We start from the raw sequence: 26,752 nt of genomic DNA, 5'->3' as shown, positions 1-26,752 counted from the left end.
GTACGTCAGCATGTTCTTTGGACTTTGAATGCAAAGATGTCCAGCCAGGGGTAAGCATCCAAGGCACCTGGCAGGAATCAGCATCAGACAAAGCAGATGGCAGGTCCTGACCATGCCAGAGATAAGAAATGGTGCTGCCAAAAGTGCAAAGAGTTCATGCAGGCCTAGTTAGTGCTTTGTGCCAATTTTCTCAAACCACAGTCAGAAGAGTCCTAATTCTCTGCAAAGTCATGCCAAGAGGTCTACAGCTGATCCACAGCATTGTACAACTCCTTCCACTCATTTCAGTTAAAAGGTGGATGGTTACATCATGGGGAAAAAATTGACAGAGGTCCACTGATCTAGAAAATGTAGGAGTCATGGCTTTCAGAGGTACAAAATGTGTAAATAAGACAGTGAGACATAGAAATAGTTCTAACATAAAGAGAAACACAATTTAATCATGCAGACTTCAGACATAGCACCATGATGAGCTCATTTCAGGGATAAGGAACCAGCTACCAAGGAACCAGGGTGGGTCCTTTGCAAAGGTCATCATTGAAAGGAACAAGTGCCACCTTCCAGCTCTCCATGCTGAGAGAAAGGAGCAGAACCAGCTACTTAAACAGGCCACCCAAACAGCAAATCCAAGTCATACATGGAGATGAACAAACAAGCTTTTATGTTCTAGAGGAATCAGCTTTTAATTCCCATGGTTGTTACTCAAGGAGCACTCAGAATCCCTAGGAATATTAAAGAGGAGATTCTGGAAATCAATATTAGGTGCTACCTGGAGTATGATGTTTGTTTAGTGCATTGTGGCTCAAATGAAGGAGACAGAGAGAGAAAAAGAAAAAGAAAAAAAAAAAAAAAAAAAAAAAAAGAAGAAGAAAAGAGCTCAGAGCTGAGAGATGTGTCAGGAGGGGAGTCTGTGGTCTCTCTTTCTACTGTTTTTACCTATTTTTTTTTTTTTAATGGACAGTCCAAGGACAGGCAGTGCATCCTGTGGGAGAGACAAGTTATTCTGAAACTAGCCATTTTCTTCTTCAGAACTCACTTTGACAATCCAACAATTTAAAAAGAAACAAAAGCATCTCATAAACTGATACCAAAGGACAAAGTTATTTTAGGAACACAGTTTTAATCAGTGCAGTACCAGCATTTAAATCTGCTGCTATACTGACATGAGTGGGGGAGAAAGAAAAAAAAAAAAATAAAAATAAGGAGCCCAGAGGGACTAGGCAGTTTTGGAAATGAATCCACACCTGCGTCACCTTAACATGGGATTGCTGCAATTCACCTGCCATGCGGAAGTTCTGGGGAGAGCAAGAGCTGTCAGCTGGCTCAGAGATAAGGACAGGGAGATCACTTAGTTATCATCACAGGCAAAACAGACTCAGCACGGCGAGATTAGAGAAATTTATTAACTATTACTAACAAACTAGAGAAGTGAGAAAAAAAAGAAAACAAACTAAAACACCTAATAATAGTACTGCAAAGAAACCATTTTTCCATACAATTTTTCAGCAGGGCCATCACTCAACCCTAGGATATGGTTATATTTTCTCCAGGGCATGAAAGAGCTGAGCTGTATCCACTAGGAGCAAGGCAGCAAAGTAAAACCATTTCTGTGAGTGAAACGAGCTGTGACCATAGAAGTGTAGCCTGAGCAGCATAATATCAGCCTTAAAACCTCCTGCCAGCAGAGCTGCATTGCTTTGGGTGTCCCCCCAGGCCCCGGCACATTGAGGGCTGGACACCACTTCACATCCCTTGGCATGGTCAGGCAGTGGTCAGCAGCTAGGACGAGACACTGCTGCAGCTGACGGAGCAGAAGCACATCTACATGGGTTTTATTTTAGTGTTCCTGGGCCTGGAGGCTCCTGTTGGCTGGAGAGCCAGCAGGAATAGAGCAGCAGGGATGCAGGATTTTCTCAGCTCAACAGCAAGAAGGGAAGCAAACATCTGCAAACAGAACCCAACTTTCATTGACAAAAGTATTCTTGCACAAAGCAGGTCAAAGTCCTCCTTCACTGGTGGGAGAATTGGAGGCATTTATGTTACTGCAGCCTCTTTGGAGAGATAATTCTAACCTGCTTCCATGCTGCCAAGTGCAATACTGCTGCAGCCAATAATAATACTCAGAGGGTTTTTAATGGAGCTCATGATCACTTTAAACATGAATTTGTCTTCACAACACCTCTGGAAGATAAAGGAAAGGTGCAGACAGAAAAGTTAAGTGAGCTCTTTGAGGTTACTGAAGCAGCCTGCTGTAAGGACTAAGGAGCTCCAAGTCCACAGAGGTGCTGCCCAAAAATGCTACCATGTGCATGCGAGAGCAGGCCCACCAAACAGCTACAAATAATGCATTATTTGTCACACAACTACTTCTGTAAAGCAAGGAAAATCTCCACCTACTCTGATTCTAGGGATACAATGAGCTAGTGCTTGACATGTTATTTTAAATTGAACTTTGTTCAAGCTAACAGCTTCTTTGGAAAGAGCTTGCATATTTAACCATCTCATCTATTACTTTTATACAGGTATATAAACCAAGGTTTAGCAGGAGACAGCAATCTGCTAGAAGCCTCTGGCTCTTATCGTACGTGGGGGACTCAAAGAGGAGGAGACCCCGAGGTTTTCCATCACCCATCATCCCTCCATCCACTTTCATCTCCCCACCCTGTTCCTTGCCTCTTCCACAGCAGTAGTAGCTGCCAGGGGATAGCCTCTGAGGCTTTAAACCACATGTACAGTCTCACATACAGACCTGTGCAAACAGCAGGACACGAAAAAAATCAAGATAGGTACCTTATTTCTGCAGAAGCACATGAAGACCCAGAGGGGTAAGAGTCTGAGGCTCTTGCCAGCATTACTTAGAACTCACAGGCAGCTGTTATCAGCCAGGTTTCTTTTGTGTTGGCGTCTGATGTTTTACCCAGCTGGTGCAAACTAACACATGCCATTTGAACAGAGGAGGCTGAAAAGTCAGAGCTGATGAAAAGCAAATCACCGAGTCAGTTTCCTACCAACGAGCTCTATTAAGTGACTGCAAGGCAGTTCATAGCCCTGGAGTAGTCAGTATCCCTCACTAATCTAATGGTAGTATTGACAAGGATCATTTACACAGCTTCCCTTAAAGGTTACGACTATTTGTCAGGGACACTCTGTGCACCAGACACGCACACCTTTCCCTTTCAGACCACAGGCTCGTTCATTCTCATGGCAGAGCCATGGTCCGGGGTGGCACCACCTCCTCTCCGCACAAAGTCACTCTGCTGGGCATCCACATCGCCTAAACATCTGCTAGGCATTAATAGGAGACAGCACAAATCTGCCCAAAGGCTGAAGGAGTAGGAATTGGTTGTTTGAGAGCAGAGCCGTGCCACCAGGTACCAGCGAATCTGCACAAAACCTACCCAGCTGCTTTTGGTGGTCAGCGGACGTATTCCCCTAATGCTCTAGCCATAGCACAGAGTTGTAGTTTTATGTCCTTGATCACTAAATTTAACTACAGCTTCATTTTACATCTTCTATGTAAAAAAATAAAAAAATAAAAAATAAAAAAATCACTAGTCCCTCAGGCGTCATGTCTGAGCTTTAATAAGCAAGAACTAGCCTCAGGATTTTAAATGCATGGATCTTTCTGGCTAAAATGCCTGCTTTTCAGTCCTATTCTTTCTCTGTTTTTTCATGATGATCTGAATTGCCTAAACATTGCTGCCTCTAATTAGAGGGAATCTCAACCCTTCAACATCCAGCACCGTCCACAAAATGGAGGAAAACCACAGCAACAAAACCTTCCCGATGCAGATGAGATGAAAGACAAGAGGAGCTAATGCAGACAATGGGCACTTTACATACTGTCTGCACTTACAGCATAAATAGATAAATCGCAGAAACTCTATTTGAGGCATAGATTGATCTTGCTCTTTTAAAAATAGCACAAACTGCTAAGAAAATAAATAAATAAAGCTGTTGATATTGTCCTTAACTTCCTGCCTCACTTCACAGATTCAGCTGGAAGCTCCAGCGTGGTGGGGCCTCTTCTCAAGGCAGGCTCACTGCACGGGAAGATCAAAGGATCAGAGCAGTCCTTCAGATGTAATCCCCAGCAAAGAGGGATGAGATTAGAAGAGAGGCTGTGAGGGAAGTGCTCACACCTCTGCCCCTCTCCAGTCCCTCTCCACTTCTCCAAGCTTTCCAGTGGACAGATGATCTGAGCAACTGAGAGAAAGAAGCCAGACTTACTCCATGCTTGGAGGTGTTTGCTGGAGGACCTCTAAAGCCACTGTGTAACAGAATTTGCTCACCACTTCCCCAAAGCAGCTTTCATGAACCTGCTCCTACTCAGCCCTGGGGTCTCTCGTTGCTTCTGCAGCTCCAGATCCACAGGTAACTTCCTTGTGGAGCTACCTGAGGTCTGTGGAGTTCAGTGTCCCCATCCAGTGGTCATGTAAATGATATTAATGTGCAACTTGGGCCTTCAAGGATGAACAAACTGAAAACCAAAATACTCATCTGCAGAAAATGTATGGTAAAAGAAAAATAATAATTATTATAATTAAAGGTAGCAACTGCAGTAGGCAAAAGGTAGGAAAATCAAAGTCCACAACAGCACTTAGCAATAATATGCTCACAAATATCTCCCCATCTAATAAATGTGAATGAAATCCCCCAGAGGAAGTGCACATAGGGAAATGAAACCTGGAACCTATTTGCTGTCACTGGAAGTAGGCACACTGTTGGGACAAACCAGAGAAAGGAGGCTGAGACAAGATGGTTTTCGCTAAAAAACATGGTCTATACCTGCATGTGAGAAGGTGATCCAGCCCTTCAACACTGAGAAAGCACCTACCTGAATTCACCTGACTTCCAGGGCTTTCTACCAACTCATCCAGTGAAAAGCACCAGTTCTCCATCATAAACTCAGTGCAGACTCAGGTTCCAGCATCTCTCAGATTTTGGCACAGAGAAGAACAAACCTGGACAAGCCTAGAAAGAGTCTCCCTTGGTCCTGGGGTCTGAAGACATCTCCACTCCAAGGTAAGCCCAGGTGCTTCTTCCTGACTCCTTAGCCCAGGCTTTTCTCCTGGTGTACAGCTCTCTGGTACCTCTGGGGCATTTCCCTGTTTTCTGCAGTGCTTCCTGGCACACTGTTCAGCTTCTTTCAAAGGATGTCTCTGAGAGAAACTGCTACATGATGTGCCATGGTGTGGTGGTTTTACCGTGCTAGGCAGTTGAACACCACAACCGCTCTCTCACTCCCCCTCCTCAGATGAGGAGGGGAAGAAGTAAAGGAAAGAACAACTCACGGGTTGAGATAAGGATGATTTAATTAAAAAGGGGAAATATATATATATATATATATATAATTAAGGAAATATTATTATTAATTAAACAATTCAACTAAAGGGAAAAAAGGGAAAGGGGAAAAGGGAGGGGGAAAGGGAATAACTAAACAAAACAAGTAAAGGCTATGTGGAAGTGCAGAGGAAAGAAATTACTCTCTACTTCCCACAAATGAGCGATGCTTGACCACGTCCTTGAAGCAGGGCCTCAACGCACGTAGCCAGTGTTCGGGAGGAGGACAGACGTTTTCGCAACGAGAGCCCACCCCTCCCCTCTTCTTCCTTTTTCCACCTTTTATTGCTGAGTGTGACATCATATGGTATGGAATATCCCTTTGGTTGGTTTAGGTCAGCTGCCCTGCTGATGTTTCTTTCTCACTTTTTGCCCACCCCCTAGGAGGGTCAGAGAGAGAGTCCTGATGCTGTGCCAGCACTTCTCAGCAGCAGACACAACACTGGTGTGATACCACTGCTGTTCTAGCTACAAGTGCAGAGCGCAGCACTGTATGGGCTGCTGCAGGGAAAGTTAACATCCCAGCCAGACCCAGTACACATGGTAGTTGTTGGTTTTAACTGGAAAGCTAAACTAAGTATTCGATATTGAGAAGTGCTGGCATTTGTTGAAAAATACAGCCTGTGTTACTGAAGTTAAAAGCACCGTGAAGAATTACAGTATTATTACTCTTTGAAGCAATGAGACACTTGGGTTAACAAGGAGGTGCAGTCTGTAGAGAGAAGCAATAGCTTTTATTAGGCCGATTGGAATAAGGGAAAATAAAACAAAAAGAAGAAAATATGGGTTTCCTGATCCCTCTGACAAAAAAAAAAAAAAAAAAAAAGGCAGCAAAATCCAAAATGAATCTGGGTCAGGCTTAGTTCAATCTAATTATATCAATTGATTTGTCCACTTGAGAGAAAAGCATAGTTAGTACCTGCTGAGTGGCACAGTGGGCTGGATGGAGAGGGGCAGCAGGAGAGGAAGAGGCAGGTTAGGACCTGAAGCACAGGGACCTCAACGAGCAGGTCACACACTACAAAAGCTATCTCTACCTCTGGCCCTCTGACTTTCCATTTCCATTAGACTTCCGAGCTGCTCTTGTGAAGACTTTTGTGTGCTTACAAAAGCTAAAAGAAGAGGACCTGAAAGCATTTTTAAAGCTAAAGTCCTTTCCTGTTAGGCCAGACAGACTCTACAATATCAGTACTACAATATCTGAAGAGTGCCCTATTGGCTGGAGGCAGCAAATTTCTCTGAGCAGAGAAACGCCCCTGCCTGCCCCAGGGCTGCACGCAGTGGTAACCCTTGCTCACAGGAGACTCTGGACCTCTCCACATCTTCTGCACAGCCTCAGGGGACAAACCAGGTCCTGAAAATATTCTGCTTGCACCAGGGACCAGCAGTCCATGGTGGCTCTTTCCCAACGTGTGCAGAAAGGTTATTATTTTCTCATTATTTCTCTTTTTTCTCTTCCATATCACAAGCAGCCTCCGAGATCACACCAAGGAGACAGACACATTCCCACAGAAAGCTATGGAAATCCACTCAGGCCATGATACTCTAATGGGAAGCAGTCACTGCTGTGCCTGCTCCCATTGAACACTATATGGGAATAGCCATCAAGTTCAATAGAGCAGGACCACATAATTAAAGGAGAAAAGATTACCTCTCTTTTCCATTTCCTTCTGCTAACACAGAAAAAGATTAAAAAAAAAAAAAAATTTAAAAAAAAAAAAAAAAAAAAAAAAACTATTTTTCCCCATTCCCTGCATTTGCATAACCCTATACACCAATGATCAAAGCACAGACCTGTGAGCTTTGGGGACAGATCTTTACCCCGATCACACAGCTAATCAAACCTTCATGGCCCAGCCCAGGATTCCCCCCCCCCCCCCAAAAAAAAAAGAAGAGGTCTTCTGCTACCACAACCTGGAGCAGCTGGTGCAGTGGTATTCTCACTTCCCTCCACAGGGAATGAGCAGAGGATAGGGCGCCCGACCTACCCTTCCCTGGCAGCAAAGTCTCTGTTCCATAGGAGCAGCTTAGGAGCTTTAGGATGCCTGGCACATCCAGGGCTGGGAACTGCCCGCGTTGCCTTTAAGTACTGGAAGCAGGAGCTGAGCAGAGCTGAGAACACAGCCATTGGCCTCCTGTCACATTATCAGCCCACACACCCTCTTCCTCCTCTGTAAAAAGAGGGTACTTGATCACTTACCTCACGGGGTGTTTGGGCTGTTAGCTTCAGGAACACAAACACATTCACATCCCTCTCCAAATATTCTCCACTTAATCTACCAGCACGTTTATAAGTTATTGCACAATAGCACTGGCAGGACTGCCAAGTCAAACTCTCCAAAGATAGGAAACGCAGAATTAAGGCTGGTCAGTCACATGGTATTTCAGTTCAAATACAATCAGTGCCCCAGTCAGTGTACCTGGAAGGAGCCGGGCTATGCACTGAATTCAGATGTTGTCTGTGGCAGGCTTCCCATGTTCGCCGCAGAAACAGAGAGGGGAACAATGCGGGAGATTGCAGGAAGAGGAAGAATACTTTCATTGCTTAAAAAGAAATGTCATTTAGACATATGAGTCTCTCTGAGCATGTGCCAGGAGGACCCATTCAGATACCAGACAATGTCCTGAGACTAAGTCACATGAGAATGACTGTTCCTAGCATTGTGCCCAGCTTACAGGGCTGGACCTTCTCAGTGGTGGCTATGGGTGTGGGTGAGGATGCCAGGACTGAATGCTATGCTCTGTGAAAACTCAAGGTCTTGGTGCCTTGGAAAGGTCAGCAAACTCCAGAAGATATTTTAAGCAAGCTTGTCTTTATTTCCTCAGTTGCAAAATGTGAATAATAAGATTGCCCAAACTTTCAGGGAAGCTGCCCAGATTAGTGCCCGTAAGATTTTTGGTAGCATCAGAAAAATATCCAAATAACACCAAAAACAAAACAAAACAAAACAAAACAAAATGATAAAAAAAAAAAAAAAAAAAAAAACTCACTGAGTGAAATTAGAGCCCTGTGGAAACTGTAACAGGCAGTCAAGCAACCCAGCCTCGAAAGCCAGAGCACCGAGCTCCAGAGCTGGGATTGCTCCCCTGCCACGGGCCCCACATGGGCGAGCATGCTCCAGGAAGAGGGGCCACCTCCAAGATGCACTTGGTCCAAATGAAGGAACAAGGAAGAACGCTAGTCTGGCCCTTTGATGAGGGCACTGACCAAGTTGCACAAGCAGATTTTAATAACAGCGTGTTCCTAACTCCCAAACGCCTGACATTGCAACCCCCACTTTCTTGAGCCTTAAGAATTTTTTTGGCTGTGACATACACTGAGAACCACCAAGCTCAGAGCTCAAGACCAAAGCACCTAAACCTGTCCATTCATTGTCTGCAAAGTGCTGTGAAGATTAAAAATATGTGAGGGTATTATTTTGGCAGACGGCAGGATCCAAAATGCAACTCTACTTTTTCCTAGTTCATGTTGAAGCTGTTAAAATTCTCTGAATATTAAATGTCCAGCCCCACTTTCAGGGTTGACTTAAATGCGGTTTCCAAAAAATGTGCTGAATATTATTCATTTCTCAGAGAATCAAAAAGCTGGAGGCCCTTTGATGGGGTTGCTTGCATTTTTAAACCACATACACACACATTACTTAGAAGAATTTGGCAAGTTTGGTTATATACGTCGGTATCTCAGACAAAAATGCACGATATGAACATGAAATTCTTGTTGTTTATAATTGTTTTTTAATGTATTTTTATGTCTTTGACCTGAATCTCTCATACACTACACAGCACTATACCACTGGCTGAAGGAAGGTGAAAACAAACCACAGAATCTCCAATAAGCAAAAACTACAAAGAACTGATGTCTGCTACCTTCAATTTCCAAATTCAATTTCAAGTAAATAAACAAGGAAATAACTTTTTTTCCAGTGTTAAATATGTATCTTATCTTGCCTCTGCGTGCCAGGAAAAAAGTTTCAGCAACCCTATTGAGGAATGTTTATTCCCCAATTTAACACATGAGTTGGTTAAAGAGAACTGAACTTGAAGGAGCTGATGTCAAATAAACTCTGAATGAATCAGAACATTTGCTCATGGAAGCAACATACTTGAGAGTGGCAGATTAATTAGAACATAAGTCATGATGCAGGTTTATGTGTTGGTGTATTTATTCAATGTTCAGGTGAGTGCCAGCACCAAAGCTGGACTGCTTGTGGCCATAAATCACCACATCTGTGACAGAGAACTTCACACATTATGCAAATCCCAGTGCAGGTTTTACACCAGCTCAGCTCAGATTTGACTCTACAGGTCAATTGGAAGTCAAGCATCCAAAAATACAATGCATAACGCTACAGTGCCTAACACTGTGGCACCCAAATGCCTTAGAGCAAGTGGAGGATTTGGCACTAACTAATAACTGGGCTTATGCAGGTAGGTGTAGGCAGACCTGGACTCCTCTGGCTGTGTTCCTCACTGGCTGGCTGCAGGCCAGTTGTGGTTCGGAGGCTGTTTAGCTGTGTTAGCACTGTGTTGTGCCTCAGCAAAAGCACCCTGCCTTTCAGCTGGATGTATTGATTGAAGTGCAGCAATGCACTAGTATCACATACGCCGCTGGATCACTGCTAGGTATCATCTGGCCAGCTCAGACCACAGGCAGGATGGAAATCTCTGTCCGTGCTTGTCTTCATAAGCATCCTCCAGCTTGCACACTGAATAGGAAGCCACCTAAATTATCTCAGACAAGTCAAGGAAAGAAGCGAAGTTAAAACTCTTAAGAGAGCTAGGTGATGCCGTGCCAATGGACATTATATCCTTCTCCTTGACCATGAATGCTCTTTTGGCATTCAATACCTAAGACAGGCCTTTCCCATGAAACACACAGTGCTCCCTCCTCACCCACTCTGCCTTTTATCCTGTAATCTAGTGATTAAAGACTTCATGTGAGAGGTGGAAGAGCTCTTTTTTGGCCTGGAGGCTTTTAACAACCAGCTTCTAATTTTCAGTAGCAATCTAGCTATGAAGGCAGTGGGTGTTCAGAGGGCTCTCAGTCCCTCCTGTTAAAATTGCTTCGCTTTTTTTCAAAACAATTAGGTATCTACTGGGGTAGAGCGAAAGAGAAAGTTACTGCATAGTTAAGTGGTTACACACTCAGCTGAGGGTAGGGGCAGCTGAAGAATGTAAATATTTAGCCAAAGTCGAAAAACCTGAACGAGAGATTTGGAGAACATCTGTCCCAGAATACCCTGAAGTGGAATAATTAGGCTTTCCTAGGATACAAACACACGTTTGAGTGCCAGCCAGCAGGGAAGGGATTTGGACACAAGTTTCTCGTATTGCAGATAAGTACTTCAGAGTGATATGCAGGTCTGGCTGGTGAGAGTCTGGGTAAGGCTCACTGCTCCTGTGCACATGGAGAGACCTTTGGGAGCATTTCAGGATGGGACTTGCAGGCTGGAGAGGATGCAGAGCATCTCACTTGCCATCCCAGTGAAACTCCAGTGTGAGTTGGGGCTTGGATATGCAAAACTTCTGGGACTGACACAACGTGGGAGTCCAAGCTGCTGCTCCCCACCAGGGCTGCTGCCACCCTACAACCATCCCCTTGCCCAAATCTCTCCATCAGTGCATGCCCAGAGGTCTGAATGCATGAACAGGCAGCGACAGATTTGTGCTGCCCAGCAGGGACTGGCCACAGCACGTTCCAGGTGCCACCAAGCCTGTTGGGATCCGCTCCCTGCAGCAGGCTGAGGAGGCCTATGTGCCTCCCATCTCAGAGACCAACTCCTGTGGCCTCCCAGCCTGGGACCCTGCAATTCAGCACCCTCACAAGACATTTTCTGGGGCAGTCTCCAGAAAAAGCAGTGTTGGTATGTTTGGCCTGAGCGCTTATTCAGGGGTATACACGTTTACATTAAACAACATCAGATAAGTGCATTTCTCTTGCTCTCTCCTATTCTCTCTCTCTTTCTCCTCTTACCCACAAATTTTGAACTCTGTCTGCTCAGCGTCTGTCTGAACAGCAGTTGAAGGCACAGGAGGCACCAAGAGCAGCTCTCTAATCTCTGCCCACTTCTTATCCATCTGACACTTCCAGAGGGAAAGGAAGATGTCCTTATTTTCTTTTTATCTTCTGCCCAGACAATCTCACATGAGGCTGCTTCTCTCTTCTCTTGCACAAAATGTTAACAGCTTGTTTTGCCTTGTTTTCCCAGAGTTGACCTTTACATTAATTTTAAGGGATAATGTTTTGTCATACAATAGATTATGTCATATTCTTCATTTTTGGTAGCATCTCCTACTCAGGTCTATAGGGTCTCTCCTTGTGGAGGCTGTTTGGAGGCTTTGAGTGCTTGATGCTTCTCCTGCCACTTCACAAGTTTTAATTTTAAGGCACATGTTTCCAGGGACGTGAACAATATGCAGGGGAACAAAAGAAACAGCGAGAAACAAAGCACTTGGCATTGACCCAGCCCTTCATTCATAATAAACCTTTTTTAAAAAGCAGCGATGACTCAGCACAGGCATAATTTACAAACCAGAAGGGCCTGCTTCCCTGCCTCACAACTGCATTGGTAGGCACTTAATCACTGCAAATAACATAGTGGATATTTTATTTTTGAAAACATATGCTATGTTATATTCATCTCCTGAAATTGCTGTAACACATGGCCTCTCATCTAAAATAGCCCTGTCAGATATAATTGGCAAAAGTCATCAGATGAGGCTCACGTCATATAATTAGATGTATTATATTAGGCTGAACCAGTTGCTTTAATAGTAATGCCACAATGTACGCTAACAAGACGTTTTAAAATACAAATGACTTCCAGACCTTCTCAAGGCATTAACTCTGATTCTCTGTCATTTATTTATGGCAGTGAGCTATTAAAAATATGCTGGGCAACTTGTTTGGGCCCTTTTTAAGCCTCGCTGTCCCAAACACACCTACCAGTACTGCCCTCAAACCCACCCTGCACAACCCAGGCTTCTGCTCGTGCGCCTCTGCCTGTGTGGGACGAGGGGGACAGAGGCAGGGGACGGAGACCTTGGTCCAAAGGCCAGAAGAAGACTAAATTTTCCATTCAGGAGACACCATAATGAAAAAGGGCAATGGCCTGATAATGACTCACTACTTCCTGATGATATTCAGGTTTCTGAATAACAGAGTGGGTGTGGGTGTCTGTTGTGTGTGTGTGTGTTTTAAGTTAACGATCTAAAAAACTCCCCTCTGCTCACCCCGGGATCTTGCTGGTTTCTTATAAGTATCATGTTAGATATGATTTCATGATCACTTACTTGCCTCAGTTTCTTTAGCAATTGTGTCGTAATATCAATACTCAGAACTGAAGTTAACTACTGAAAGGAAAAATATTGGTAACTATTTACACATTTGGTAAAATCTATTTACACATATTGGTATCTAGTTACACATTGCTGGCTGTCTCCACACACAGGACTTTTAGCACTATCAGCCATCTATCTACTTTGGACTCCATTTTACTAGTGCAAAGGTATTATTACTCTTCAAGTTCACTCCCCAGGAAAGAGGTGCCTGTTCTCAAGGGTAATTATTAGAGTAAACAATCACACCCCTAACTGACCTAGTTAAACTGCTAGAAAAGCCAGGGGTAATTTCTAATGCAAATCAGTGCACCTGCATACACACTGGCTCTGCTTTCTGGTGTTACGCTGAAGGTGTAGGTCCACGGCTCCGGCTTGGGGAAAAAACCTGATGGCTATGGTCTGCTGAGGCTGTCTACAGGACACTGCTGGGACTCATCTATAGATACTGCACATGACAAGTTTGGGGGAAAATCCTAAATTTTGTAAGTCTTCATTGAAGCTGAATGTATTGCCAAAGTCTGCTTATCACGTCGTGACAACTAGACCCATACTCATACTGCATCATCACTGTCTGCAGCTTGTAATCACGTAAGCAATAATATCATATAGGGTCAGAAACTTTATATAGTGTTGCTTGGCTTCAGAGAGAAAATAGGTACTTCTAAAGTCAAGCTTCCTCCCTAAGCGCAAATTCCTTCTTAATATAGCCTGGATCCCTCCTTAATGCAAATAAATCTGATTAATGCGATGGTTGTAAGAATGACACAAAATTAGGACTAGGTCGCACCAGAAACTCCAACTCATCCAGATCAGCTTTTGTCAAATAAGCAAATCTCCAATTCCAAACTGAGAAATTGGACACAGAAATACAATACTGGAAGGTTCCATAGTGGAAGGTGAGCTCCGCTGTACCAGTCAGCCCCTGGCTGTGGCAGCTGCAGTCTATGCTCATGGGGGTAATGCACCGATGCCCCTGCTCCACCCGTGTGAGACCTGCACACCTCAGTGATAGGTGAAGCTTGTTTGCTATGGAGAGACAAAGCTTCCCTCTTCCATTTAATACCTTTGAGATCATTTATATTCTTTATCTTCACATCACTCGGTAACAATGAATTCTACATAATTATACAGTGTGTGAAAGAGAATTTCCTTGTGTTTATATACATTTCACTCTAATAATTTCTCCGTGTGCCTCTGAATCTGTTGGACTAAGAAAATAGCATACAATCTGCATAATTTTCTCTCTTATACCTCTAAAATCTTATAAACATTTGCAATATTCCTATCATGATACTTTATCTCTTCCAAACCAAAGAGTACTGATCTACTGTGGTTGTCTCATAGCTCTTAGCTTTTTACCTGTTGCCAATTCTGCTGTATCATTTCTTGAACAGGACGAACTGGAACTAATTCCATTACATGGGGTGGGTACATGAATTTATAGAGTTGCATTATTATATTCCTCTATCCTTTCCCCAATTATTTGTAAAGTACTACTTACCTTTATAATCTTTCTGAACACTAATGGGAGATTATCTGAAAATTATCTCCATTGTCTCCAAGAAATTTTGTCTGAATGGTAATAACTAAAATAGAGCTCCTTATTATTCACTTATAATTAAGGCTGTTTTATTTAAGTTCTAGTTACCTCTGTCCTAAACTACTGTGTGTGATCTGGAAAATTTGTCACCTGTCCTTTCTTGATTATTTAGGATTGTGTTTAGCACAAACCCTAGCATAAGCTGTATGAAAATTAAATAAATGGTCATTTCAAAAACGGTCTTTTCCAGGATACTGAAATGTTTCATAGTGGCATCCTTCAATGACAATCAGCTTTGTGATTTTCAGAAACTTTATTAAGTGTTTGTGAAATTTAACTGATCCAAACCTTTGTAGTTGCAATTCAGCATTAAGCTGTGTCTAGCACAGAGCCCCAGTGCTCTGCAGTGCATGGAGCTGAGTAGCCTGACTCTTCCCAACAGGCAGCCAGCTCCCTGATGAGCACGGGGACTTTGTTTTACAACTTCTTGCTGCAAGGCTTTGCTGTTTCACTCCGTTTCAGTTGTAAGCCAAGTCAAACTGTGTGGTTCTCACTCTGGGGCATAGTCAAACACAAAAAACTAAAGTGAAACTAAAAGGGTACAAAGCCACGTAAAACAAAAACCACAAAAAAGTTTTTATAGTCCCGTGCATACAGAAACCTCTTAATTCTCACATATTATGAGACATCTTACTCACCTAATTAATCCCCCGTCTTTCCTGGAGCAAACCTGCCTGTGTGGATAAAAAAGCTATCCTGACACCTTCTAATATAAGGAAACTAAGTCTTTCACATACCTAAGTTTGAAACTAGCATTCCTTCCTGAAGTTAAGGGGAATTGTTTCGTTTTCCAGTAATGTGAATGAACGGGACTCATGACAGAAGTCCATGACCCCGTGACAAGGCACTTCTGCTCCCTTTTAGCCTTGGCTGTGATCAGCAGCTCCCTCACCACCAGGCATGGAGCCTTGCCCTAAGTGCAGAATAACCCAGGATCCCAGCCAGCATCAGATGGTGAATTAACTGTTCCCTCACCCCTTCCCCAGCCTTCACATTCCCCCTCAGCTTTGTTATGGGATTAAACTTAAACTTGAGACTTCTAACGTGAAGGCAGGTGCCACAAACGCATCCCCATCCATGCTAAGTGCCGGGTAGCACATATTAAATATTTACTTTTTGATAATGAGGGACTGAAGGCATTTCTGGCAAGCTCAGGGCTCAGCAGCTAAGGGAGGGGCACTGAAACATAATGGGGCCACAAGATGCTGCAACCTGTGGTTGTTCTGAGTCTCTGGACTGGTGTTGGTCCCAGCTGGTGAGGCTTCTTGTGTTTTTTAAAACCAAAGCTTAATATTAAGTTTATATGCAAGGGGTTGTAGGATGTGGTTCATAACAGTAAAAACCAGTTGGAGCTGAACCACTGTGAAAGGTAACTCATTTATTCCCAGACTACTCTCCCCACATCAGTCAATGTTATTCCCTCTTCATGAAAAGCGTGACATTCTGACCCTTCTGAAATGAAGGCAAAACCTCCCTGTGGTTTCAGCGAGAGCAGATTTCACCTTGCCCAGATCTGGGCGAGTCCATATTAGTCCTCAAATTAAAATTCAGGAGTTCCTGGCTTTCCTTTAAAGCACACTTTATTACCCCACTCCTCTTCCCACAGCCATCCATCGGCTCTGGACCCTGCACATCCTGCAAGTGCTCCTTAAAGGCTGCTTTTTTTGGAAGTAAATTTCTGCCTGCTCATCCAGCCTCCCCACTTGGAGGATTTGAGCACCTTTAGCAGGTTTCTGTCCAACTTTGGCAGCTTCTGTTGGAAGCAACACAAGAGTTATTCATCTGCCAAGGAGACATTAATCACTTTTGCTGCTGCCTCCGCTAATGGGCGATGGCAGAAATTCAAGTGGTTGGCTCCCACGGCAGCAGACCATGTGCCTGCTCCACATCTCCTCCGCTGCCCTTCCTTCGCCACCTCCCTCTCCTTCCCTCCACTCGCAGCTAACCCCAGCTGATCGATACGCTTGCTTTTCCCTCTCCCCTTCCTCCCAGCAAGGATTTGCAGTAATCAATGTGTTCGTCTTTGGCTTTGCCATGATGGGACAGCCCCTTCCTACGCAGAGAGGAGGGTGCCCAGGGTCTACTCACCACTGTCTCATTTATTCCCAGTCCCTTTCAAAGAAATTGAACTTATTAACCAAGTCAAGCTGCAGCAGAGACCACATCTCTAGCCGTAACTCAGCTCACAAAAGAGATAAGTGCACTTGTTTGTGAGTTGAGGTGCAATGCTAGGGAGATCCAGATGTTTTAGGAATAATATTATATCTCTTTTTCAGAAAATGCTTTATCACCATAACCAAATGGGTCTCTGCTTTATGTCAGTGCTTTCTGACTGGTACACTGCATACCTCTGTTAGGTATGGATTTCTTCTTCTTCTTCTTTTTTTTTTTTTTTTTCTAAGGGGTCTACAAGAGTATCCGGAAAAATTCCAGCTAAAAGGAATCATACTTCAGTATGAAGATTTATAGGGATGTATAAAATGGAAATGTTTGAAAAACCTTTATACATGTGCTGTGTACACAAAACAAGGTAACCACATTGTGTATTTAGCATTCAAAAACTGTAATCTACTAGAACAGATGTTGCCTGTGCCATCTTAATTAAGTTTTTTGTGTGTGCATGTTTCACACAACTGTTAGTTCTATAATAACTTAAAAAAAAAAAAAAAAAAAAAAAAAAAAAAAGCTGCTTTAAAATTATACAAAGTTAATCAATTCCGAAGTTGAATTAAAGGTATGTGAGGATGCTGGCTATCACTTACAGGATAATTTGTGATTTTTTTTTTTTTACAAAATCAGTACATAGCAAATATTTAATGAAATTGGATTTGTGGAAATTTGGATTTCAATGAATAGACAGAAGGACTGGCAGAGTTCAGGCTACCCCGTCTCAGTAGAGATGAAATCATCTTCCCGGGTTACTTGCTGACTAGACCAAGGAACATGATGTTAATGAAAAGGAGGAATTTGAAAAAGAAGGAATAGAAGAATACTTTCAGCGCAAGATGAAAATGTTTGGAACAAAATTAATTACACCACTATGAGACCTGGAGGGGAGGAATTCTCCAATGGCCTCAGCACCAGTGGTGTGAGCATGGGTTTCCATGTTCTAAATGTATTGTATCAGCACAAAAAGAAGTCTGCATTACACCTCAGTCTGCCACAGAAAAACTGGTCACGGAATAGAAATTAGCTGTTGCTTAGGTCATTTAGCAGACGTAATTATGTGCAGACAGAATTATATGCTTGGCACTATGGAAGTTCCAAGTTCACGGAGCTAAGAATGGTTATGCACAAAATCAACCTGGAAGAGTAAATTTAAAAAGAAAAATATCAATAACAGCTGGTAAGTGGTAAAGTAGAGCTGGTAAGTAATTTCTACTGAAAAAGACCATAATAAAGAATGTTTTTATGTATAAATAGTGAACTATACTATAAATACTGTATACTGCCATTGTAAAGAAAGAAGTGGGATTAAGGTGACAACCTGCTTAGAAAAGGAGATTAAAAATAACCATAAGAACATGGACAATAAACTAAAAAACTGTAAGCTGAGACTTGTGAATAAGTATCAGCTAATAATTTAGAACTGGAGATGGGTCACCAGCAACAGAAGAAATACTCAAGAAGAAGTTAGATCTAGGTACATTAGGTTAAACATATGGAAATGAACTAGTCCAGGTAACTTGTAGTCTCACTGTGTTAAGAGTTGTTGAAGGCCATTGGACCTTTAATGTTGTTTTTTTCAGTAAAGCAGTACTTAAGTTCCTGTTCCCTGGCAGAGGAGGGATGCTACCCCAGTGACTGGAAGTGTAAATGACCCAGCCTGCTGCCCTGACAGAGATGCCAGGAGGACAGCAGAAGGACAGATGAAAAATCTGAATAATAAAGAGTTTAAGATGACTAATAAAAGTAATAGAAAACATCAGGTTTATCAAAAGCAGATCATATCAAACAATACTGATTATTTCTTAAAATATATTAGTTTAGCTGATAAAGGCGGCAGCACTGAAATAACGATCCTGAATTTTTCTATGACTTTCAACTTCGAGTCACGTAAGTAATGGGAGTGAAACCAAACCCAGCTTCACACACTTTAAGTGAGAAAGTTAGTTCTTCGATAGGTTTTAAAAGATAAGTGGAAACAAAGAGGCAGCAATATTTCTAGAAAATATCCTCTAGGGCTAGGTCATAGCTCTATGCTACTTAATATTTTAGCAAAATGAAAGAAAAGAAAAATAATTTCAGATAAATTATACAGGTTTGGGAATAATACTGTGAAATAAAGAGGTGAAATAACTGTTCCTCTAACTATGCAAATAAGGGTACGCATAAATAATAAATTTTGAAAGATACTACCGAAGGAAAAAGAAAAATCAATGGGATAAAAATGAGAGAGAACACAAGTTCAGTAAAGACAGATGAGAAGGAGTTTGAAAACATCTTCTCAGGATGAGGACTTCAAATCTTGACAGAAGTGGAAGAGAGCATTCAGTCAGCAATTCACTGCTCTGGGAAATTCTCCTTCTTCCAGGCCAAAGCAGGAGGAGGCATTAAACAGATGAAGGCAAAGGAAAAAAAAAAAAAAAACTGTAATTCAGATGGGTCACTGCAAGAGAGACAAACTAACTGCTTAGAACTAAGTACATATATTTTAAAAATAAATAAAAATTAAAATAAAAATTCACCCCCCGTCCCCCCCCCCCCCCCCCAGGAAAACATTCTGGAGAGAGGTCTGATGCCAGATCCTGCTCTGATGTAGTGGTGCACCAGCAGGGTTCTGGCAGGTGCTGTTTGGAAAACTTAGTGACATTTGTACGTGTTCAACACTCCCACAGGGAGACCCTGGCTCTGCAAACTCTCACTTAGCAAACATATTTTGCTTGAAAAATGCAAGACCTTTGGATGGTATAAAGAGGTACATGACTTGGGTAACAGAGAGAAGCATAACAGGGCTTGTGAGCAGCTTTGGGCAGAGGTGCTGGACTAAAGCTTAGAGAAAAAGTCAACTCCTTTTAAAAGAAATATCATCCCTCAGAGACAAAAAAAAAAAAAAAAAAAAAAATAACACAAAATTGTGCAGAGACTGAGCACAGCAGTAATGCTGCCATCTGTAGCACACCTTCCCCAACAAACGTGAGAAGGGTACAGCAATTCCTTGGGCCCCTGGACTATCAAAAAATTCCCATACACATACTGGCTGACTAAAGCAACAAGCTTGTGAAAATGTCCAATGGACATGCTATAAAAGATCTTCTAAGAGCTCAAGAAAGAGAATAAAGAGCTCTAAAACTGAGCGGCTACAACAATGGGTGGAAAGCAGTTGTTCACAGATGTCCCGAAGGATGGTGTTGGCACAGTTGTCTTAAAACCACGTAGCCAAAACGAGAAACCAGAGTTCCTCGCTTCTCTGCAGGTGTTTTTGAAATAAATTTGCACCGATACATTCATCTAGGGAAGGGGGCCGTGCACTCAGGGAGGGCACCGAAAGGTTCACACGTCGGCTGCAGCCCATGTCAACTGAAACAAACCACAACACGGTTCTGTCGTTTTTGAAGGGGCCTGGCAAACCTCGCTGCACCACAAAAACATGGAGCCTATTTTTCAGCTTCAGACATGCAGTTTGCAAATTGAATGCAAACCTCAGGAAGACTCGGTTGCTGCAGACACTCTCTGAAGAGTTAGAAAAACACTATAGAGAAAAGACAAGAGCTAGATATCAGATCAAAAACAAGCACCGCTGCAGGTCATGCTTAATGAGAGCTGTGATTTTGAGAGCTGCTGCTAATGTTACAACCCTTCAGCCAGGATTTAGGAGTTTTGGCCCTATTTTCAGTTTAAGGAAATCATCTCATAATCTGAAAAATATATATATATAATTAAAAAAAAAAAAAATGATTATATTTAAAAGTCATGAAGACGGTTAACCCTTAAACACCATAAGAAATCATTGTGCAGGGATGCACAAAACTTCCTTGGAGAATGAGCAATCTAAGAAAAACAAGGGCTCACCAGGAGAGCGATGTTCAGGTTTGTTTCATTAAACAAGTAAAGCAAAAGAGGTATTTACTGATAGCAAGAACCCTTTGTTGTTCTTCTTCCAGTCTAGGTCTGATATCTCCAATCCAACTCATCTCCTCTCCAGATTTTCCCAGCAGCTGCCCCATGCAGAGGGCCTGAAGTCAACGTGGAGCCCCAAGGAGCGGGTGGGATGGGCTCTCCAGGCACAGCTCAGGTGCTCCACTAGGCCTACCTGAATGTGATTATTTACCCACTAGCTTTGCTTAACTCTGCACCAAGTCTGTTTTATTTTCAAAATGTTATAATTTGGCCACAACTGGGAAGATTTTTGCAGAGATAAGTCTTAACAAGATGCCTCCTCAAATACAGCAGCAAAAATTACCTTTATTTATTTATTTGTTGTTCTCCCCACTTTCCCTCATTCTGATAACAGTTTGGACTGAACTTTGTATCCTAGAAGGCACCGATGACAAGCCAGAAGCACACCATCAGCATGAGAAAGGTCAGCCCAAATGGTTACGGTTCAGTTAGCTTCCTTCCAGCCAAAGCAACCTGCTTTGCAGAGTAAGATGACCAATATTCTCACAAACTGAGAGTGCTACCAAGCCCACCTTGTTTTCATGGATAAACCTGTGCACACTAAGATAGGAATACTAGATGTAAAGCACTCCCAAATTTGCCCTGCTCCTGCCTAAAAAGAGTTCAGGAAGCCCAGGTATCCTACCTTCTTATAGCGTCTTTGGCTTTTATACAAGCAGTTGCAATACAAAATCAGAGCCAGTTCTCTGGGGGATATTAAGCTTTTTTTTTTTCTTTTTTCTTTTTTCTTTTCTTTTTTCTTTTAAAAAGAGAGAGAGAGAGAAAACAGATTGACTGCCAGAGTTTATTTAGGTCGACATCAGTGGGTCTTTCTCAGAGGGAAGGAAACTTTTCTGTGCACTAAATGTTTACCTCCTTTGCAGTAGCCGCAAATTAAGTGTTTACCTCTTCAAGCAGCAAAAGTAGCCAATACACCTGTTCCTTCCATATTGTCCCTGCTTTTTTTTGGCATAAGATACTGTGAAAATGGCTCTGGTGATCTACTGTGGAAGTGTTAGGAGTTTCTCTAAAACAGGTTGAAGCATTTGTTTCTCAAACTAAATATATATATATAATTCTCCCTTCATTGCTGCATTTTATTATATCTGGTATCAATTCCACAGAATATTGAAATGATATTAAATAGAAAAACCAAGAAAATATGCATAAAAAATTATATTCCACAGGCACTTATTAAAAAGTTGTTTATTCTGTATGTCAGTACTTGTCTTCATGGGCTGCCCAATGGATCACCCCCTCCCCAGATCCCATCCCTGGGATAGCACCTACAGCATCAGGTGTTAGGAAGATGTGCTAGTACCCACGTGTGCCTGCTGTGTCGAGGTGCGGAGCAGGCACAAGGGCCTTGAACTTGATAACTGCAACCTGATGTTTTCATCGTACCAGCCACATTAAGCTCCTGGGTGTGATCTGAGGATTGCTTGTTTTCATCAGGTGAGTACAAAAGCCTGGTTTTGAGTATCAGGGGTCACCAGGCTGCAGTGGAGCAGCAAGTGAAATTCATTATACAGAAAATCACAGCCAGATTAAAAAAATATATAATAGTCTGCATGTAGAAAAGGTGGTTGTGGAACAGTGTTTCTACCCTGAGATGAGAACCTGAGTTTTTAACTGATGGTAATGTGAAATTTATAATCTCCTTTAGTCTATCAGTCCAAAAATGCCTTAAATATCAGAAACGGTGCTGGGGTGTGCTGGCAAACCAATGGCTGCAAGCCAGAAAGTCTTCAGAGTAAAGACAGAGACAAAAAACACAGGGTTTATGCAAAGGAGACAGACTGAAAGGTGGATTGAAATTCTCCTTTGACCCAACAGTTGTCATATGCCTCCTAATCCCTTTTATATTCAGAGTACAAGGGGAAAAGGGCTGCTCATCCTCTAGGCACATCTCCACTTGGTGCAGGTAAAGCATTCATCCTGCAACAGCCAACACCCTGAATGGAGAAACAGCTTAGGCCAGCAAAAAAAAGAAAAAGTTGTTTTGCTGGTACAAATTAAACCAGTTCATGGTACAGATTACATTATAACAACAACAAAAAGGGCTTTTGATGGCAGGACTGAATTTACAGTAGGGATTTTGCTATTGTAATTACACCATAGCCATGCCAGCAAAACTTTTTAAGTACAGACCAACTCCCTGCGTTCATTTTTATCTTTTCAGTTGAAAAGATTGCACAGAGGCAGAAGTTATGAAATGGATTGGCAACAGGCATGGGGAACTAGCCCCTTAGAAAGCACAGCGTCTTGCAGTGAAGTCTCACAAGGGTGATTTCCTAGAGACGCAGCTCTGCGTCAGCTCCAGAGGTATGCTGGGGGACAAAATGTTTTGGCCCAAATGACAGGTTTGTGTTGGAAAAAAAAAAAAAAATGGATGAAGATTCAAGTTGTTTTATTTCAGAGTGCCTATTTTGAAATGTTTCCAGCTAATGTGTTAATGAAGCTTGAGGGTTTTTAATTGTATGGAAAGGATTTTGCTCCTTACACAGTGATGAAATAGTGTGCACATGTAGATATAATCAGACCATAATCCTTCAGGAAAATCTTGATGTTTAAGTGCTCTCCATCCTGGATGTGCCAATTCAATAGTATACATGTTTTTTACATATAATGCAATGCAAGACTATGATAGTTAAGACATTTAAAGAGGAAAAAAGGGTGGAACGCCTTGGCAACGGCTCTAATCCCTTTGAAGGCTCCGGCATCTGCTGAGTCAGGCCCTCCCTGCCTCCCTCCCTGCCCAAGCTGTAGTTTACAATCAGCCACTGAGTCACAGCAAATTCCTGACTTGCCTATTTCACAAACTACAGCAGCATATTTTTAGTCTGTGTCCCTTTAAATAACCTCTTTTTTTGTTGATGTTGCCTAATAAAAACTAAATAAAAAATAAAAATAAAAAAGGGGGGGGGGGGGAAAAGAAGGAAATAAAGGAATTGGAAAGGATGTATCTGATTCTCCACTCTCAGACCAGCTGCTGGAAACTTGTCCTCCAAGACACCCTCCTCACGCTACAAAACCTACGTCACTCCTCCTGAGTGATGAGCAGGGATGTGAGGGATGGCAAAGCGCTTTGCCAAGCAGCCACAGGGTGCCCCAGGAGGCCTCTGCAAGGCACCATGGAGAGGACTGCAGGCACCCACCAGACAGACCTTGCTCCCCAGCAGACTCACGAGCCAGGATGGAGTTCTGTTCTGCCACAAATCCCCTCCAGCCGCGGCACCTTCACCCTGTGCCACGCAGGCACAGTGAGGTGGCCTGCAGCCAGCTGCCAGTCCTGCCTCATTTCCTCATCCCAAAATTGATGATACAACCTGCCCGCCAGTAGAAACTCCCATTGTGAAACTCGGTTTGCTGATATTTGCAAAGTATTTAAAGGTGTGCCTTAGTGGGAAAAAGGTCTGCTCTAGCCCCGCTTAGGTAATGCAAGCAAACCTATTTGTGATCCCAGAGGAGAAACAGCAGCAAGCAGCATTTCACACGCATGGAGTCAAGCTAGGGTTCCTCTTAAACTCGGGTTTTGTTCTGAGCCCTGCCAATTATTTAAATCCCATCTAGCCACAAAAGCCTCCGACTGCTGTGGTGGAGCTGTTGACTCAAGCTGCCTGGTCTGACGGGGGGTTACACCAAAGCTCACGTACGTGGATGCGGAGCAGCTCCACAGGAACGTGGTGGCACATCCGCAGGCACGTCCCTGTCCCACCACAGCATGCACCAAGCCCACAGAGGGATCCCAGAAGTGTTGCCTGGGACGAGTTAATGTGGTGGGTCATGAGGAGCTGCTCCAGCGACTATGGGAGATGCCACCAGAAACCTCAGCACTACGCAGGAGCGTGCAGCATTGATAACAAGGCCCTCGGGCTTCCTGCAGAGGCACCGCCATCACTAGTGGGCTTTGCTCATAAGGGGATTTGCTCGGGGCAATTCTGCACCCAAACATGCTCTGCATTAACCCAAGTCAGGGAACCAAATGTGCCTCTACTTCACAAGAATGTTATTAGAGAAGAAAATGCGGATGGAATTCACTGTGACTATTCACAGAGCAACAATTTCTTTTATTCAAAACACTTCTGAAGTTTAATATAAGCATCAACAAACTTAGTTATTAAGATTCCCTTTACTCATCAGCTTTGTTCTATCTCTGGGCAGAACTTGATATCTGCTTACCAGCGCAGAGCAAATTTATGGGACAGTTTAAGGTAGGCAATAATGAATATCACTTCAACAACTGATAGCACAGGATAATTATGTGTAGCTACACTTTGTTACACCAAAATGCATGATAATATGTGAGTACGGAGGCTCAGTTATTATTCGCCTGGTATTGTTTAAATAAATAGAAAAATCAGAGTTGTTCAAAAGTTGAAATAAATTCCATTAATTTTCTAAGTCACTTCCACTTCAGTGAAATTTTCTATTATGCTCTCTTTTAATAAATCTGTATTATCTGTAAAAATGTATTTCTGTGGGCTTCCTTCCTATTTTTCTTACATATTCCTTCTGGTTTGTGTGGTTTGTGTGTGTGGTTTTTCTTCCTTCTTTTTCCTGTTATTTTGTTACTTCCATGTAGATTACATAGGATGATATCCAATTTAGGGGTTTATTTTATCACTTTGTTTTCTTCAATTGTTCGACATTTGTCCAGGTTTGAAAATATTACAGAATATTGAATGAAAATGAAAAACATTTATATATTTAAAAATAAAAATATTTTTAAAACTTATATTTAATGCCTTTTAGCTATAGAAAAGTGTGAAGTGAGAGATCAAAATGTATAAAAGCTAATATTACACTGTCAAAGTTTTATAATTCAATGACAATCCCCCAGACGTGGGAAAGCTCAGCTTTTCATTTAAGATCTTGATCTCTAAAATTATAGGTTGTCATTGAAAAAAAATCTCAAGAGAAGCATTGAACTTGCTCTGAAAACAATGATGCATATATCACGCTTTGGACTGCTGAGGGGATGGAAATCAAATGTGGTCATGTTTACTGAGGAGCTGACTGCAAGGGGGCAAGGTCATAATTTACATATAATTACTGGTTTGCACTATCGTTTAGCCACGAGTGAGATAAATATGTTTTTCTTCCTTCCCTCTTCCTGTGCAAAAGTTGAGTTCACCACGCTTCTTATGCATTAGCCATTCTTGTGCAAATCACTGTTTTCTGTGGTTTGTGATTCAACAGCAAACACTGCTGTCACTAACAGGGTCTGCAGCTGGAGATAGCCCTGTGTTTTCGATAATGTTTTAGGTTACTAGGAATGTGCCATCAGCACACATTCAGTTATTAGAGAGATACATATTATGACAAACAAACTTGGAAATATGATTGGCTCTGGTAAAACAGGAGTATTTCAAGTTCAGGGTGTGTCTGTAATTTGCGTAGTACGTCCAGTCACACCAGACTCCTGTGAACCAACTCACACATGAAATATCCAGTACAGTATTCGGTGTTCTGGGTGAGCCTATAAATAATTATTTTTGTCCAAACATTGAGAAACATATACACTTCTTGGACAACCTCTGAAGAGTTTGAGGTAAGATTTTCAGAATTGGCCAAGGCCTGTGCTCACTTTGTCAGTGGCCACTCTGGAAATGCAGGATCTTCAGATGGAGCTGAGCAGCCACAGAAATCAGTCCTTGACTGAAGGAAAGAAACAAAGATACCCAAACTCTCTAATCCAGCCAGTGTGGTGGTCCTGAGATTGGCAGCTTCACAGCCGAAGCCTTCTACACCTCCAAATTCATGGGGAAGTCAGTTGGCTTGGGCTGCCCAAGATTCTTGGTTCAAAAGCCTACATTTTAATTGCTTTCCAGAACTGTATTTAGAGAGAATTTCTAGAAACCGTGTGAGTCCCAGACTGAGCTGAAATAAATTCTGAGTTTCTCCACGAGACAGAACGCTATTCTCTGCCCGGCTCTGAGGAGCCCATTGTGGGAAAGCCGGTGCAGCTCTCCCATTCTTCTCCAGCTGCTGGTGCCAAGGGAGGAATACTGTGGGCGTTGTTCACACAGCGCAATGTGCTCCGGAGCATCACCCTGCACCGGGACTGGCTAGATAGCAGCATGGCTGGTTGTCCAAATACGCCCAGGCAGTCCCTCTTGTCTTCTGGGAGAAGCAGCGTGTCCAGACCTGTGCCATTTGATGACACCTCCATGCTGTTCACGTACGAGGTCCCCCGCAGTTGTAGTCTGGGTGTGAGTTGTGCTGCATGTAGGTAGCTAACTGGTCAGCTGCACAGGAGGAAAAAAGAAAGAAAGAAAGAAAAGAAAGAAAAGAAAAGAAAAGAAAAGAAAAGAAAAGAAAAGAAAGAAAGAAAGAAAGAAAGAAAGAAAGAAAGAAAGAAAGAAA

At 42.6% G+C, this 26,752-nt stretch overlaps 3 long non-coding RNA genes across 3 annotated transcripts in view; 1 reads left to right on the top strand and 2 right to left on the bottom strand.

The window, feature by feature from the left end:
- The first annotated feature begins 18,226 nt into the window (after positions 1–18,226).
- The window catches only part of LOC118167269, an 11,748-nt gene continuing 3,222 nt past the window's right edge, over positions 18,227–26,752 (top strand). Inside the window, exons 1-2 of the long non-coding RNA XR_004751067.1 lie at positions 18,227–18,889; positions 24,700–24,704. This is a non-coding gene — a long non-coding RNA (uncharacterized LOC118167269). The remainder of the gene's footprint in view (positions 18,890–24,699; positions 24,705–26,752) is intronic.
- LOC118167268 lies at positions 18,235–20,547 on the bottom strand. The gene is made up of 2 exons (XR_004751066.1): positions 20,368–20,547; positions 18,235–18,893 (listed from the first exon to the last, which is right to left on the bottom strand). It is a non-coding gene; the product is annotated as an uncharacterized LOC118167268 (long non-coding RNA).
- Positions 24,736–26,752, bottom strand: part of LOC118167267 — a 3,375-nt gene continuing 1,358 nt past the window's right edge. The window contains exon 2 of the long non-coding RNA XR_004751065.1: positions 24,736–26,626. This is a non-coding gene — a long non-coding RNA (uncharacterized LOC118167267). The remainder of the gene's footprint in view (positions 26,627–26,752) is intronic.

This window comes from Oxyura jamaicensis, chromosome 4, assembly GCF_011077185.1.
Source record: "Oxyura jamaicensis isolate SHBP4307 breed ruddy duck chromosome 4, BPBGC_Ojam_1.0, whole genome shotgun sequence".
Lineage (NCBI taxonomy): Eukaryota > Metazoa > Chordata > Aves > Anseriformes > Anatidae > Oxyura > Oxyura jamaicensis.
Note: the sequence above shows the minus strand (reverse complement) of the source record. Positions and strands in the feature narration are given on the sequence as shown.